The sequence below is a fragment of the Bacillus rossius genome, chromosome 3 (genome assembly GCF_032445375.1).
Source record: "Bacillus rossius redtenbacheri isolate Brsri chromosome 3, Brsri_v3, whole genome shotgun sequence".
Lineage (NCBI taxonomy): Eukaryota > Metazoa > Arthropoda > Insecta > Phasmatodea > Bacillidae > Bacillus > Bacillus rossius.
Genome location: NC_086332.1, coordinates 68,293,823 through 68,308,513, shown reverse-complemented (window position 1 = coordinate 68,308,513; position 14,691 = coordinate 68,293,823). Strand labels below are relative to the sequence as shown.

The following is a 14,691-nucleotide window of genomic DNA, read 5'->3' as shown; positions in this document are numbered from 1 at the left end:
CTGGTCTCACAAATGTCCCATGAGGAGTCTTCAGTGTGACAACACGCGCTATCCCATCTTGGCCTGGATGGAGACCTGTGACTCTCGCAGTCTTCCATCTAAGTGGAGGAAAATTGGGTTCTTGGACCAAAACCAGCTGGTCTAGTTGTACGTTATGTGTTGGGGTGGTCCATTTAGCACATTGTTGAAGTGTGTGGAGGTACTCCACACTCCACCGTTTCCACATTGTCTGTTGCAAGCGGGTAACAAGTTGTCATCTGTCCAACTTATTTAGGGAAAGATTCATCAAATCGTGGTCTGGCACAGCAGTCATTGGCTCGCCAACCAGAAAATGACCTGGAGTGAGTACATCATAATCTTCAGGATCTGTTGACAGCGCACACAGTGGCAGAGAGTTCATCACCGCTGATATTTGTGCTATATTTGTCCTCTAGGGTAAGAAGCAGGTTCCCCACTACTCGCTTCATGTGTTTTGCTATTTTAACAGCCGCCTCCCAGAGGCCCCCAAAGTGAGGGCTTGCGGGGGGGTTGAAGTGCCATTTGATACCTCGTTGAGCTGCTTCACACAGGATGTACTGTCGAGGCTCGCCTGACCACAGAGTCTTGTATAGTTCCTTCAAGTGGTTACTGACACCCACAAAGTTAGTACCATTGTCAGAGTAGATTTCCGTGGGAGTTCCTCGGAGTGAGACAAACCGTTTCAAGGCTGCTAAGAATCCGTCTGCAGAAAGATCAGTCACCATTTCAAGATGTACCGCCTTAGTGGCCATACAGACAAACAAACACATGTAGGTCTTATATGTCACTCTTCTTCGTGTTCTGACTGGGGTAGTGAGAAATGGTCCTGCAAAATCAACTCCTACAGAGCGAAAAGCTCTGACTTGAGTAAGTCTTGCGACTGGTAGTGCGCCCATGAGTGGTTTCAATGCCGTAGCTCTCACCTTGAAACAATTCATACACTTGTAAAGCAGCTTGCGAACTAGACTTCTTCCAGAGACTATCCAGTAGTGACGGCGTGTGAGACACAAAGTCATCTGTGGGCCCGCATGGAGGTGGCCAACATGAAAGTGAATCACAATTAACTCTGAAAGTTTGCTTTGCGCCGGTAACAGAATAGGATGCTTCGTCCTCTCAGGAATAGAGGCATGTTGTAACCTGCCACCCACCCTGATGACTCCCTGTAAGTCAATGAAGGGTGCCAATGCCTGAATATTCTTGCTACATGTTTCCCCTTTCTTGATGGCAGTGATGGCATCCTTAAAGAAATATAATTGGGTAATTTTGATCAGGTAATTTAAAGCAGCCTCCCTTTTCTTGAAGGTTAAAATGGTGTCCTGTAAGTACTGTTGTTTCTGGAATCCTGCTTTCGCACGCAGGACCCATGCTGTCACAGCCTGAAGTTTACTCAATGAAGATGCATTCTGGATAAGACCTAGAGGGTCCTCTGACCTCTTCTCTTCATGCTGAGCAACTAATATCATAACTGAGGGTGGTTTCAGTTGGGGGAATGCTCCCGTGGTGTTTCATTGCAACAGCCATCCAGGACCGCCGAACCAGCAAGACTGGTCCAGCAGTTGAACTGGCAAGCATCCACGAGAAGCTGCATCAGCTGGGTTGCATTCCGAGGGAACATGCTTCCAGGCACTTGGCGGCACCGCAATCTGAATTTCGGCCACTCTATTGGCTACAAATGTCTGCAGCGTGTGTGGAGACATTCTTAACCAAGCTAGGACAACAGTTGAGTCTGTCCAAGCATGCAACCCTGGAGTCTTGACCTTGGGCTGGAAAAGTGCCAAAACATGTAAGCATATCTTACTCAACAAGTGTGCAGCACAGAGCTCAAGTTTTGGAATGGACAATGTCTTTAGGGGAGTGACCCTTGACTTTGCCATTAGCAGGCGCACAGTAAATTCACTGCTCCTTGTCACACACCTAACATACATGACTGCAGCGTAGGCCTTCTCACTCGCGTCACAGAACCCGTGAAACTGAACGTCCAATTCTTGCAATGGAATAAATCGGGGTATTCATACCCGAGACAACAATGGTAACGCTGCTGTAAAGCGCTCCCATTCAGACAAAACTTCTTCATCAACTTGGTCATCCCAACCAAGACCCTTAGTCCACAACACTTGCAGCAGAATTTTACTGGCTGTAATCACTGGGGCCAACCAGCCACATGGGTCGTACAATCGAGCTATGAAGGACAGAATACCACGTTTGGTATTCGGTACAGTGGGTACCTTAACCTTGTAGCAAAACTCATCCTTTGATGGAGTCCAATGTATTCCTAACACCTTCACCGACTCCGTACTGTCGAATTTCATATCAGCCTGGGCAGTGTCATGGGTGCCGACTACATTTCCATTATTGGAGCACCATTTGTGAAGTTGGAAGCCACCTGCTCCGAGTAGCGCCACTAGCTGAGTCTTCAATTCCTGTGCATCACCTACAGTATCGGCTCCGGTCACAATATCATCAACAAACACATCATGTAACAGAGTGTGAGCAGCTAAAGGATAGTTAGCGCCTTCGTCTGTTGCCAACTGCTGCATGGTTCGGAGCGCTTGGAAGGGTGAAGATGATAGTCCATACGTTTCTGTGTTCAGCTCAAATACATGTATTGGGTCACTAACCGAATTTCGCCACAAAATACACTGGAACTTCCTATCCTCAGGATCAATTACAATTTGACGATACATCTTGCATACATCAGCTGTTATCGCAATTGCTGATGTTCGGAAGTTCAGCACTATGTCAGCAACCTCCTCGTGCAATTTAGGACCAGACAACAGCAACTTGTTCAAGGAGGGTCCATTGGTCGTCTCCGACGATGCATCAAATACTACGCGTACCTTAGTCTTTAAACTATCTTCTTTGACCACAGCATGATGTGGTATAATGTACAGTGGTTGGTTATGCGCATCTGCCCTTAACGATACAGACACCTTGCTGTCGGCATCCTGTGTCAATGTCCCAATCTTTGACTGTTAAATTGATGACACTAACGCCGCACATTGCAGCATTCATGGTACTCGTATTGCACCTCGTTGTTCACACACAACACACAACCTGCCGCGCCCGTCGTAGCCGCGTCCCGCCATAATCACCTTTTTTTACCACATGTCCCACTGCTGCCAACTTACGAAAGGACACAACACCTCCTCCTTACTAAAGTTTCCTATAACAGTACAGTAAAACAAAATATCTTACTACGCTATGCTACACTAGTGGTACAGTACATAGTCCTCCCACTTCTTGGGTCGGTGGCTGATTCTCTGTGGGTACCGTCGTGCTCCAGCCGCCTGGTCGCTCTCTGATGGTTCTGGATCCTGGGCGAGCCGTGCACTGTCGCTCCCAGAGTCACTGGCGCCGTTGTGCTCCCATTCCGCGATGGGCTCTCCCAACGCTGGTCCTCCCCTGATGCAGACGCTGGCTGGATCCCTCTCGATGGATTTCTGGATGAGCTGCTCCGTGTAGCTGGTACCGCTGCCAACGGTTTCAATCGTCTTGAATCCCCGAAAGGGGTTTGTGTCGTCCTCGCAGCTTGCGGTGTCTTCTACTGCTGCCTGTTGCCGCCTGTCATGGGTGCTGCAAGTGTCGTGCTCACCCTTGGGCTGCTCTCCCCTAGGTGTAACCTGGACCGCGGCACATTTCTCGATTGCTTCATTGGGCCCTCCCCTCGCAGGCAGGTGCCCATCTGCCTCAGCCGATCCGCTGGGCACTCTGTGCCTGATCTGATCCTTGTGGCGCCTATGCTCTCCTCCTATGTCGTCCTTGACTATAAATATCTGGTGACCCTGTGCGCTTAGTACTGTCCCAGGCAACCACTTGGCGTTCTTGTAGTAAGCCCTGTACCACACTTTGTCCCCTGCGTTGAAGTGTCTGCTATGGCGTTCAGCTTGTACTGCAACATGTTTGTTTTGACAGTTTAATTATTTATTATTATTTACGATTTATTTTATTTTTGTTTGCTCTATGTATAATATCATTTATTTTCAGAAACGGCAATATTTGGTTATGTATGTCTATGGAAAAGTGATTCTTTGGATTTTTACCGGACTATTTGAACGAGGTATTGTTGATACCCCTCTAAGGACTAATGGACTTGAAAACTGTAAACGGTAAAATTAACGCCGTAATTTTATTATGTAAATTATTAATTTTAATATCTATGTATTTGAATTTTAAGTGAAATTTTGTTATCCGCGCAATTGTTGCGTTCGGAGTTTACGTTTTCGGTAAGAAATTAGGTAACTGAAACGGTCCTTTTGGCCAATCACGGGCCACCATTTAAAAGTGAGTCTTACTGGTTATTTTGAGGAAACTAGTAAGAAAGAGAGTTCTACAATGGCCAGCTGAATGAGCGGCAACTTCGTGACGTCGGCGAATTTAAATCCTGAAAATTAGCTATCTAGCATCAGGCATCCCGGATAGTGGATGATAATTATGAACCATTAGGGAGTTCAGAACATTTAAATAGGATTTATCTAAAAAGATAAATATCATAGGAGTGATTAACGTGAGTAATAAAAGTGCCCAGATTTTTTGTGCCCTAATCTTATGCACGAATCACGAAACTCCCGTTTTTACGTCACATCGTCGCCGAAACTTATTATTAACATTGATTTCATGAATTAAATTGACTTTATAGAGGATTTAAATAATACTTGGACATAAATTTTACGAATTTACACATTAATTAACAGACTCAGTGGTCCTATAGATGAGAGGCTCTGAGCTCTGCCGATGATTTTGAACCTATCTAGCCGAGGTAAATTGATTTAAGTTCCCTAAAAAAAAAAAACATTAATTAAAAACTGTGTAGTGTCAACGAACCCGAATTAAGACTTTTGAAAATATTTAAATGTGCGCAACATAACTCCTGGTAATTGAACTTTTATTGAATTACTATGATGTCACCGTTAAGTTAGGTTGTTGTTTTGGATATGAATAATAATTAAATATATTAATAAGATTGAAATCTTTTAAATCGTTTTTACATTGGAAATAAAATAATTCTATATTTAATATTCACAGTGTTGTGTTGTGTTATTTGTAATTCCACCTACTCCAGTGTGTATTTATGTATGTTCCATATCAATCAAATAACACCTAACTGTGACTTACCTTATGTCAACATTACCAGTGAAGAGTCACACAATTTAAGAAATCTAATTTATTACACAGTTTTATTCAGCCCAACGTTTAAGTGTGTGTGTGGAGCCTACTAAGCAGCACGAAAGTAGCTCTACATATTTAATTGGCTACCCTAGCGGGGCCTAAACAACTAAGAAGGTTCCCGCACATATTTATTTGGAGCCCATACGGTGGGGCCGATTTTGAGGTTAAGGGACACCTCAACAATTTTTTTGTGTAAATTCTGTACCATCCGAGTACTGTGTGCAAGTGCACTATTTGTGTAACGCATTATTTTTTTCAATTACTTCCTTGCACACCACTATGGCCGACGAACAAAACAAATACTTTCTTAGAGAAAGATCACGAAGTGTAGGGGAGGAGTATGCTACTGCACAAACCTCAAGCAGTGAGTCGAATCCTTCATCATCTGCAGGGAATTCGCCTGTAGTCACCTGTGAGGAAAGGTTAGGGCGGCTCACATCTCCCCTAATCATGGAGCAGGAAAACATAAATGACACTGTCCTACACACAATTGCACCCCAGGATAGCACTCCTACTCCACCACCAGTGACACTAGAGTCACTGATGCAGATCTTGCTGCAGACAAATGCTCAGATGAAGCAGAACGACTCTAAATTGGAAAAAAACAACACCGTTCTCACTGAAAAACTAGAGCAAAACAACACTGCTCTCACTGAAAAACTAGAGCAAAATAACATCAATCTCACGGCTGAGTTGAGGGCTGGATTGGAACAGACCAATGCTGCCATGGAACAGAACAATGCCAGCCTAAGGAATCTCGAGCACAGCATCGAGGTTAGACTCTTGCAACAACATGAGGAGATTCAGCAGATAGCCGAACAGGTCTCCCAATACAACAGCAGGGTAGATGGGTTGGAATCCCACGTCACGTCCCTGAGGAACATGATGGCCAACGAGCATCGAGGACAGGCCAACGCCAGGGAAGAGGTGCGTGAGCACATCCAGCACCTGGAGAGTAGGCTTGGTGACATCGAGGTGGCCACAGCTACGCTGAGGGACAGGTTTGAAAATCTATCTGTCCAACCGAGCCCTACAGCTGCATCAGCTGGTAGTATAGGCCAGGCCCAGGCAAGCGAGTGCCATGGACCTACTGTTCCAACACTGCCCACCACAAGCAAGCAACAGGGCGGCACCGAGTGCTACACTGAGCACCTGCCCCAGGAACCGTCACGTGTCACCCCCATCACTCATCGGCCAAGTAGCAGGACGTTTGTAAACACGTCGAGTATGGACCCTGCTACTCTGATCCACCACCCGGCCAAGCATTGGGCAGAGGCCATGCCCACGTTTTCAGGAAGGGTTACCGAGAACCCTATACGGTTCTTGAAGCGCTTTGAGGAATATGCGGCCACGTTCAATCTCAGCGAGGCTGAGGTACTAAAATGCCTCAACAGTGCGTTGAAAGGGCAAGCTTTCTACTGGTGGGAAATGCTGAGTGCAACCACCAGTAGCTACAATCACTTCCAGGCCATGTTCCGCCAGCAGTATTGGAGTCTGCGCATTCAGAGCAATCTGCGTGCCCAGCTCCATACTGAGAGGTATGACCCCAGGAAGGGCACAACGCTGGAAGCCCACCTCTCAACAATGTTTGAGAAAACTAGATACCTCGACTTGCCCATGACGGACGAGGAGTTCGTAGCGGCAATACTCACTCAGTTGCCGCTGCGCTACCAAAAGCAGTTGTCCGGCCTGACGTACCGAGACGTCACAGAGTTCAGAGAGAGGCTCCTGAACTACGACAAGCTGGAGAAAATGGACAGGACGCCAGCACCCAAGGAGGACCACGAGAGGGTACCCCAGCAGAACCGCCAGCCACCCCTGAATAACTATTGGCAAAACAGGGACAACAAGCCAAGGGACAACCGTCAGGCAGCTGTCCACACTATGACGTGGCAACCCAAGGGCAGAGAGCAAAGCTCATATGGCCGGTACGCTATGAGCCAACGCAAAGGCCCCTACAACAAGAGGAAGACCTGGTGGTCAAATACGAGGAACTATCATAGCGACGAAGAGATGTACCAGCGCAAGAGGAAGGACGACCGCAACGACAACCGCCGCCGCTCCTACTCGCCTGAAGTACGGCCTCCCAGGGAGTCCCGTGACCGACGCCCAAGATCCTCGTCTGAAGACGAGAGAGAGTACGCGAGGAAGTACCGCAAGACGGAGGAACCTCGATACCAGGGCCGGCACGAAGAAACCCGAATGCCACCCCACCATTATTCCCCCCAGACGACAGAGAATCATGGCGGCCATGCCCATAATAGCCAGTTCTCTGGAAACAAACGCTACCAGAACGCAACGTTTCCGCCACCATTCCAGGCGCAGCATCCAGGACATCAAGCTGCATACTACCAGAGAGGGGAAGTGAACCCGGTAGCAGCCGAGTTCAAGGCTGCAGTGTCCAGCGTCGCAGGACCCAGTAATTGGAACCACAACGAACAACAACAACGTGTTCCAGGTGGACGTGCCAACCAGGGCACGTTAAACTAGAACGGGTTTCAGTTGGATCGCCCCGAACAGAAACCCACTATTCAGGCTCAGGGGTACATAACGACAAAACTCCAATTTACAGCTGCATCAGCTACGATAAATTTATATGCACTGTTATGCTAAGAGAAAGTGAAAGGGACTTTCTCTATAATGAAAATGATGAAAATAGGGTTCATCAAGTTTGTACAGTTTGTCCACATGTGACATTAAAAATTGAAGAATGCAACGTGGATGCATTAATTGACAGTGGCGCTGAAGTCACGTGTATCAGTGAGGAGTTGGTGAACTACCTCGAGCATCAGGGCATCATACTACCCAAGATACCAGTACCAGCACTCAAGATAATTGGAGTGACATCAAGGGCAAGCCCTATTGTAAACAGACAGGTACTGATAACAGTACACGGCCTAGGCAGACCGAAAGACATGACTGCACTAGTTGTGAAAGGCCTAGCAAAACCGCTAATAATAGGTACTGACTTTCTATCACAATTTGGAGTGGTGATAGATTTTAAACTATGTGAAATTCATTCAAATGACTGTGAAACCCCAGTCACACTCACAGGCAAGTGGCATGTGAGGGAAAATTTTGTAGGAATATTGTACAGTGAACCTATGCTCAGGCACATATACAATGCACAGGCAAGTGTATTGGCCTAACATGTCACGCTATGTAAGTAAGGTCACAAGCGCCTGTGACCTATGTCAGAAGGTGAAACCACCTGGACAACACCTGCATGGAGAATTGCAGCCAATCATTCCAACAGCACCATTGGAATTATTATCAGTTGATTTATTTGGCCCCCTACCACAGTCAAAGGGAGGTGTTAAGTATGTTTTTGTGATGCAAGATGTTTTCACAAAATTCACCAAATTATATGCAATTGTGAACCCAACTGCAAAAGCAGTTATGCAAAAATTAAAAACTTTCGTTGAAGAAATTGGTTTACCTAAAGTGGTATTGTCAGACAGAGGTACCCAGTTTACCAGTGATTTGTGGCAAACAGGAGTCAGGAAATTAGGTGCAATACCTACAACCATCAGTGTACGGCATCCACAAAGTAACCCTGTGGAAAGACTCATGAAGTCAATAGGGAGTCTTTTACGTACGCTATGCCATAACTCGCAGCAATCATGGCGAGATAAGTTGCCATATGTAGAGTGCGTTATTAACCATACTGTACATGGTTCTATTGGAGTTACCCCTGGAGAAGCCATGAGCCTGAATAGATCGGTGGCGATCAACCCGAAATATTTACCCCGATGTGAACACACCCCTAATGAAGAGGAAAAACTACCTACAGGAGAAGAGGTAGAAGCTCTAGTGAAGAGGAAGTTGACAGCAGAAGCTGACATCAGACGCAAGAGGAAACCAGCATCAAAATTAGCAAAATTTAAAATTGGAGACCAGGTACTGAAGAAAACAACTCCGGTAAGCAAGGCCTGGGAACATGTAACCAAGAAATTGTTTTTGTTATTTGAAGGTCCTTATGTCATCACGGACATAGTACAAGAGAATTGCTATGCACTAGCAGAGCCAGCAACAGGCCGACCAGTAGGCCGTTATAATATAACGCAGTTAAGGGAATACAAGAGCCCTACTACTATGTAAGCAGTACCGACCTAAGCTGCGAATGCCTCGTGATGGTACAAGGTGTAGTACCATAAACAGCTGAGAGCAGTCTAAGTGTAAGTTTCAGACCAAGGATCTGAACTGTACAGAGGAGTAAGTGTATGTCACTGTGATTATGTGATCTAGTACGCCATGTGAGGCGTAGTGCAGCCACTGTAATTTGTAATGTTAAGCGGAGGTGTAATTCCCGCTTGTTTCTGTGTAAAGGTGAAGTAAAATGCCACCTATGCAGATATTTACCCTGTGGTTATGCGGAAGTGTAATTCCCGCTATATTGCTGTATTTGAGGTGAAGTGAAATGCCACCCATACAGATGTTATTGTAGCCTATGAAGCTACCTGTGTACAATGTGTATTGTATTTATGTATCAGTTGGCTTGCACAATTCCTCGTATGAGTATGAACTCAAATGTCACTAAGACATATATATACAACATTAGACTAGCCTATACCTATGTGAAGCTGTATGTACTGTGTACTAACAAACGAGAAGAAATTAAGCTTATTTAGTGTCGATGTAACTAGGTGGTATGATACCCCATCCTGCTGTGTAGACATATATAAACACTGGCATGCAAAGCATCTCTAAAAGCACATAACCCTTTGCAACTACAAGCAGAGTAATATTATGCAGGTTACCTTGATTTAATGATGATGCTGAGTAATCCAATAGGCGTCGTTATGTTGATGATGAAAAATAGAAAATCACTAAATTTTCTAATATTTATAGAAGAACTCACTAAGATTTTAAAACTTCACTATTTTATTACCATTTCTGGGATGAATTTAGGGAAAAGAATGATCTTTAGGATTGCATTCTACCCAGAATGCAGGTTAGAAAAGTATGCACTCATTTCGCATACAAATCCAATCAGATTTAGCTGAAATATTTAGTTTATTAAACTTTGGATGTCAAGGCATTGATATTTTATGAAATGAAAACACTGAAATTTGAAATCGATGATTTTTAAGAATTTATTGGGAGAAGCCCCTATACGAGAAAATTACGTCGTCTCAACACTATTCACTCGCATCACTGTCATAGTTGCTTGAATAGTATTCTTCGAATGATGTGAAGAATAGCGAAGAATGTGGATCTGAAAAACTCAGGATCTAAGCCCTTTGTCACGAGAAGTGAAGATACTCCGGCAAACAAGTGTCCACAAGCAACTTCGCCTAACAGAAGTTATAAAATTGAAGAAGCAAGAAAATTTTCTTAAAAAGAAATGAAAAAGATATTGAACATGTGATACCCTATGTTGAAAGCTATCCTGATACAGCATGTTTGTGAAACAGCTGATTTGTAAAAGGAACCTTAGCTACACTGAAGCCAGGAGCCTCAGTAGATTACAAGACTCATGTGTTACTGATAGTAACCAAGATGAGATGAAATGTGAACATTATTCAACCCAGCGAGACCGCTACGGGATGAAAACACAGTAATGGAAGATGAGAGGAGGAAGATAAAGCCTCTACAGCTGTTGAGCTGAGCACAGCAGACTGAAATTGAAAAAGTTACTAAGTTGGTAATTGTGTAAACCAACGACTTCTCTGTATAGGAGAAGATAATGTAAACAATGTGTAAAAACGCTATGAAATTTTGATTGTATAACTTGTAAACATAATGAAAGGTTAATGGTATGTTATGTAAATGTTATTATATATATATAGTTATATATAAATGTTATATTATATGATCAATTGCTAGTATGTACTATGTAAACATAACAATGAACTATTAATTGTCAGTATGTACATGATATGATATATATTCTTGGATGAAATGTTAACAAGTGTGATGAAATGCAAATGTAAATTGCAAGCTAAATATGCTATAGTTAAATGCAAATATTTTTAATAATGAAATGTAAACATGTAAGTTACAAACATTGAGTAATGAATATAAATTATGTTAGCTATCAATATGTTATAATGAAAAGCAAAACATGTGATGTTTGATATTCAATAATGATACGCTATAATGAAATGTTGTGGTGAAATGTATGAAATCTCATGAAATGAGAACACAAACAAGCAAATGCACTGTGATGCATACTAATCAAGTACGAACTAACAATGTGATATGTTAGTAGCAAGCAAAGTACTAATATTGAATTTAATGGATATTGATAACCAGGCATTGTTATGCAAGAATTGAGATTTAATAATTAATAGTATTTATTTTTTTTTTTTTCTAACAATGATGTTAATAATGAGAATGTTATATGTTAAGCTAGGAATTTTAAGGTTAATTTAAGATATTTTTGTTTTAACGGTGACGTCATAGTGTTCCGCGGCAAGTACACAAGTTGTATTGCCTGCAGACACTTGTATTTGCAAGAGTACAAGTACGCACATAGTGATTAAGGTATCGATTAAGACCCGGACACCTATACTTAAGTCAGGTGCGAAGGTTACACCAGAGTGAGCTAGACGTAGTGCGGTTCGCAACGATTGTGTACCTAACAGTGATGGGAATAGACGAGTGCTTCCTTGTGGGAAGTGGTGACCTCGCCCCACGCAATCAGCACCGCAGACGCCACGACGCCGTCTCGCGCGTAGTCGTGAGGCAGGGCGGCTGGACGCCGCCACATCAGCAGTTGATGACGTCAGCTGCAGTGCCAGATGCCGTGCTGTCTGGTACAGCATCATCGCCCCACGCCAGACCCCGTCGACGCGTGGTGAACCAGGCCAGGTTTGTTGGTCGTTTTGAGGACAGGCGCCGTCTCGACGCCGCTGTCCGCTGCAGGAAGGAGGAGTCGCAGCAAGGATGCAGTCATCACCGCAGATGGACGTTGACCCATTGCCGTGACGTGACCTGGAGAACGTCCTATTGTTGACCCACGTGTACATTGCACCCCTTCGAATCCCTTTAGTGAATCATACTCACAGTAAGTAAGTCCTCCCGAGTCCTTCTCAACAGGAGCGGCTCAAGGCAGAAGCTGTCGGAGAGCAGCAGCAGTTCCAGCCTTCGAAGATTTTGCACTGCAAAATCCGTGAACTTCTTCGCGCAGGTCTGTTAGCAGCGACGACCCGATAAAAAGTGTTTAAAAAGGCGCGATTTTCAGGCGCGCAACGGTAAAAAACGAATCGAGGAGGAGAGGTAGTCTCTCTCAAGTTGTTTTTTTTGTTTGTCGTTTGGTGCGCGCGTTGCTAGGCAACGAAGAGTGTTGTGTATTGTGCGACGGAGAAAGAGAAGTGCCAATCACATTGCACCGTTTTGAACAGGTCAAAGAGCACTGTTCAATGTAATTGACAAGGGCGGCAAAATCTGTACTGCAACATGTTTGTTTTGACAGTTTAATTATTTATTATTATTTACGATTTATTTTATTTTTGTTTGCTCTATGTATAATATCATTTATTTTCAGAAACGGCAATATTTGGTTATGTATGTCTATGGAAAAGTGATTCTTTGGATTTTTACCGGACTATTTGAACGAGGTATTGTTGATACCCCTCTAAGGACTAATGGACTTGAAAACTGTAAACGGTAAAATTAACGCCGTAATTTTATTATGTAAATTATTAATTTTAATATCTATGTATTTGAATTTTAAGTGAAATTTTGTTATCCGCGCAATTGTTGCGTTCGGAGTTTACGTTTTCGGTAAGAAATTAGGTAACTGAAACGGTCCTTTTGGCCAATCACGGGCCACCATTTAAAAGTGAGTCTTACTGGTTATTTTGAGGAAACTAGTAAGAAAGAGAGTTCTACAATGGCCAGCTGAATGAGCGGCAACTTCGTGACGTCGGCGAATTTAAATCCTGAAAATTAGCTATCTAGCATCAGGCATCCCGGATAGTGGATGATAATTATGAACCATTAGGGAGTTCAGAACATTTAAATAGGATTTATCTAAAAAGATAAATATCATAGGAGTGATTAACGTGAGTAATAAAAGTGCCCAGATTTTTTGTGCCCTAATCTTATGCACGAATCACGAAACTCCCGTTTTTACGTCACATCGTCGCCGAAACTTATTATTAACATTGATTTCATGAATTAAATTGACTTTATAGAGGATTTAAATAATACTTGGACATAAATTTTACGAATTTACACATTAATTAACAGACTCAGTGGTCCTATAGATGAGAGGCTCTGAGCTCTGCCGATGATTTTGAACCTATCTAGCCGAGGTAAATTGATTTAAGTTCCCTAAAAAAAAAAAAACATTAATTAAAAACTGTGTAGTGTCAACGAACCCGAATTAAGACTTTTGAAAATATTTAAATGTGCGCAACATAACTCCTGGTAATTGAACTTTTATTGAATTACTATGATGTCACCGTTAAGTTAGGTTGTTGTTTTGGATATGAATAATAATTAAATATATTAATAAGATTGAAATCTTTTAAATCGTTTTTACATTGGAAATAAAATAATTCTATATTTAATATTCACAGTGTTGTGTTGTGTTATTTGTAATTCCACCTACTCCAGTGTGTATTTATGTATGTTCCATATCAATCAAATAACACCTAACTGTGACTTACCTTATGTCAACATTACCAGTGAAGAGTCACACAATTTAAGAAATCTAATTTATTACACAGTTTTATTCAGCCCAACGTTTAAGTGTGTGTGTGGAGCCTACTAAGCAGCACGAAAGTAGCTCTACATATTTAATTGGCTACCCTAGCGGGGCCTAAACAACTAAGAAGGTTCCCGCACAAGCTGGTGGCTGTACTGAGGGCGACTTGCTGTGGTTCGGTTGAATCAGGTCCAAAGCTGTCCTAAGGGCACGACCCATGAGCAGATCAGCTGGTGTCTTGTGACTTCCAGTGACTGGGGTGGTACGCAGTGCGAACAATGTTCGTGCTAGCCGGGTCTGCCAGTCACCAGTGCCCCCCTTTTTAAGTTTCCCTTTGACCGTCTGGACCATGCGCTCTACCTGTCCATTACTAGAGGGGTGAAAGGGTGTTGTGTGCACTAATCGGATACAATTTTTCCGTGCGAACACTCCCAACTCACTTGACACAAATGCGGATCCATTGTCAGAGACCAAACATTCTGGAATCCCGTGAATGCTGAAAATGTCCCGCAGTTCGCCCACCACACATGCTGATGATGCGGACCTTACTATTCTGACTTCCGGCCACTTGGAGTAGGCATCAACAGCGAGAAGGAAAACCTTGCCCTGGAACGGCCCAAAAATGTCTATGTGTACTCTGGCCCATGGTTTGGTTTCTGGTTCCCAACTAGCGGGTACATGTTGGGGTGGATTGGCTCGTGACTGTTGGCATTGCTGGCACAGCCCTATCATTCTCTCAATGTTGTCGTCCATCTTCGGCCACCACATGTAGCTGCGTGCTATTGCCTTTGATTTCACCACGCCATTGTGAGCTGCGTGGAGCACTACTAACAGGTCCTGCCTTAGCG

At 43.6% G+C, this 14,691-nt stretch overlaps 1 protein-coding gene and 1 long non-coding RNA gene across 2 annotated transcripts in view; one reads left to right on the top strand and one right to left on the bottom strand.

Annotated features, from left to right (window-relative positions):
• LOC134530847 (DNA-directed RNA polymerase III subunit RPC9) overlaps positions 1–14,691 on the top strand; it is a 34,397-nt gene that overhangs the window by 4,419 nt on the left and 15,287 nt on the right. The window lies entirely within an intron of this gene.
• Positions 11,483–12,837, bottom strand: LOC134530848 (uncharacterized). The gene is made up of 2 exons (XR_010074879.1): positions 12,196–12,837; positions 11,483–12,123 (listed from the first exon to the last, which is right to left on the bottom strand). It is a non-coding gene; the product is annotated as an uncharacterized LOC134530848 (long non-coding RNA).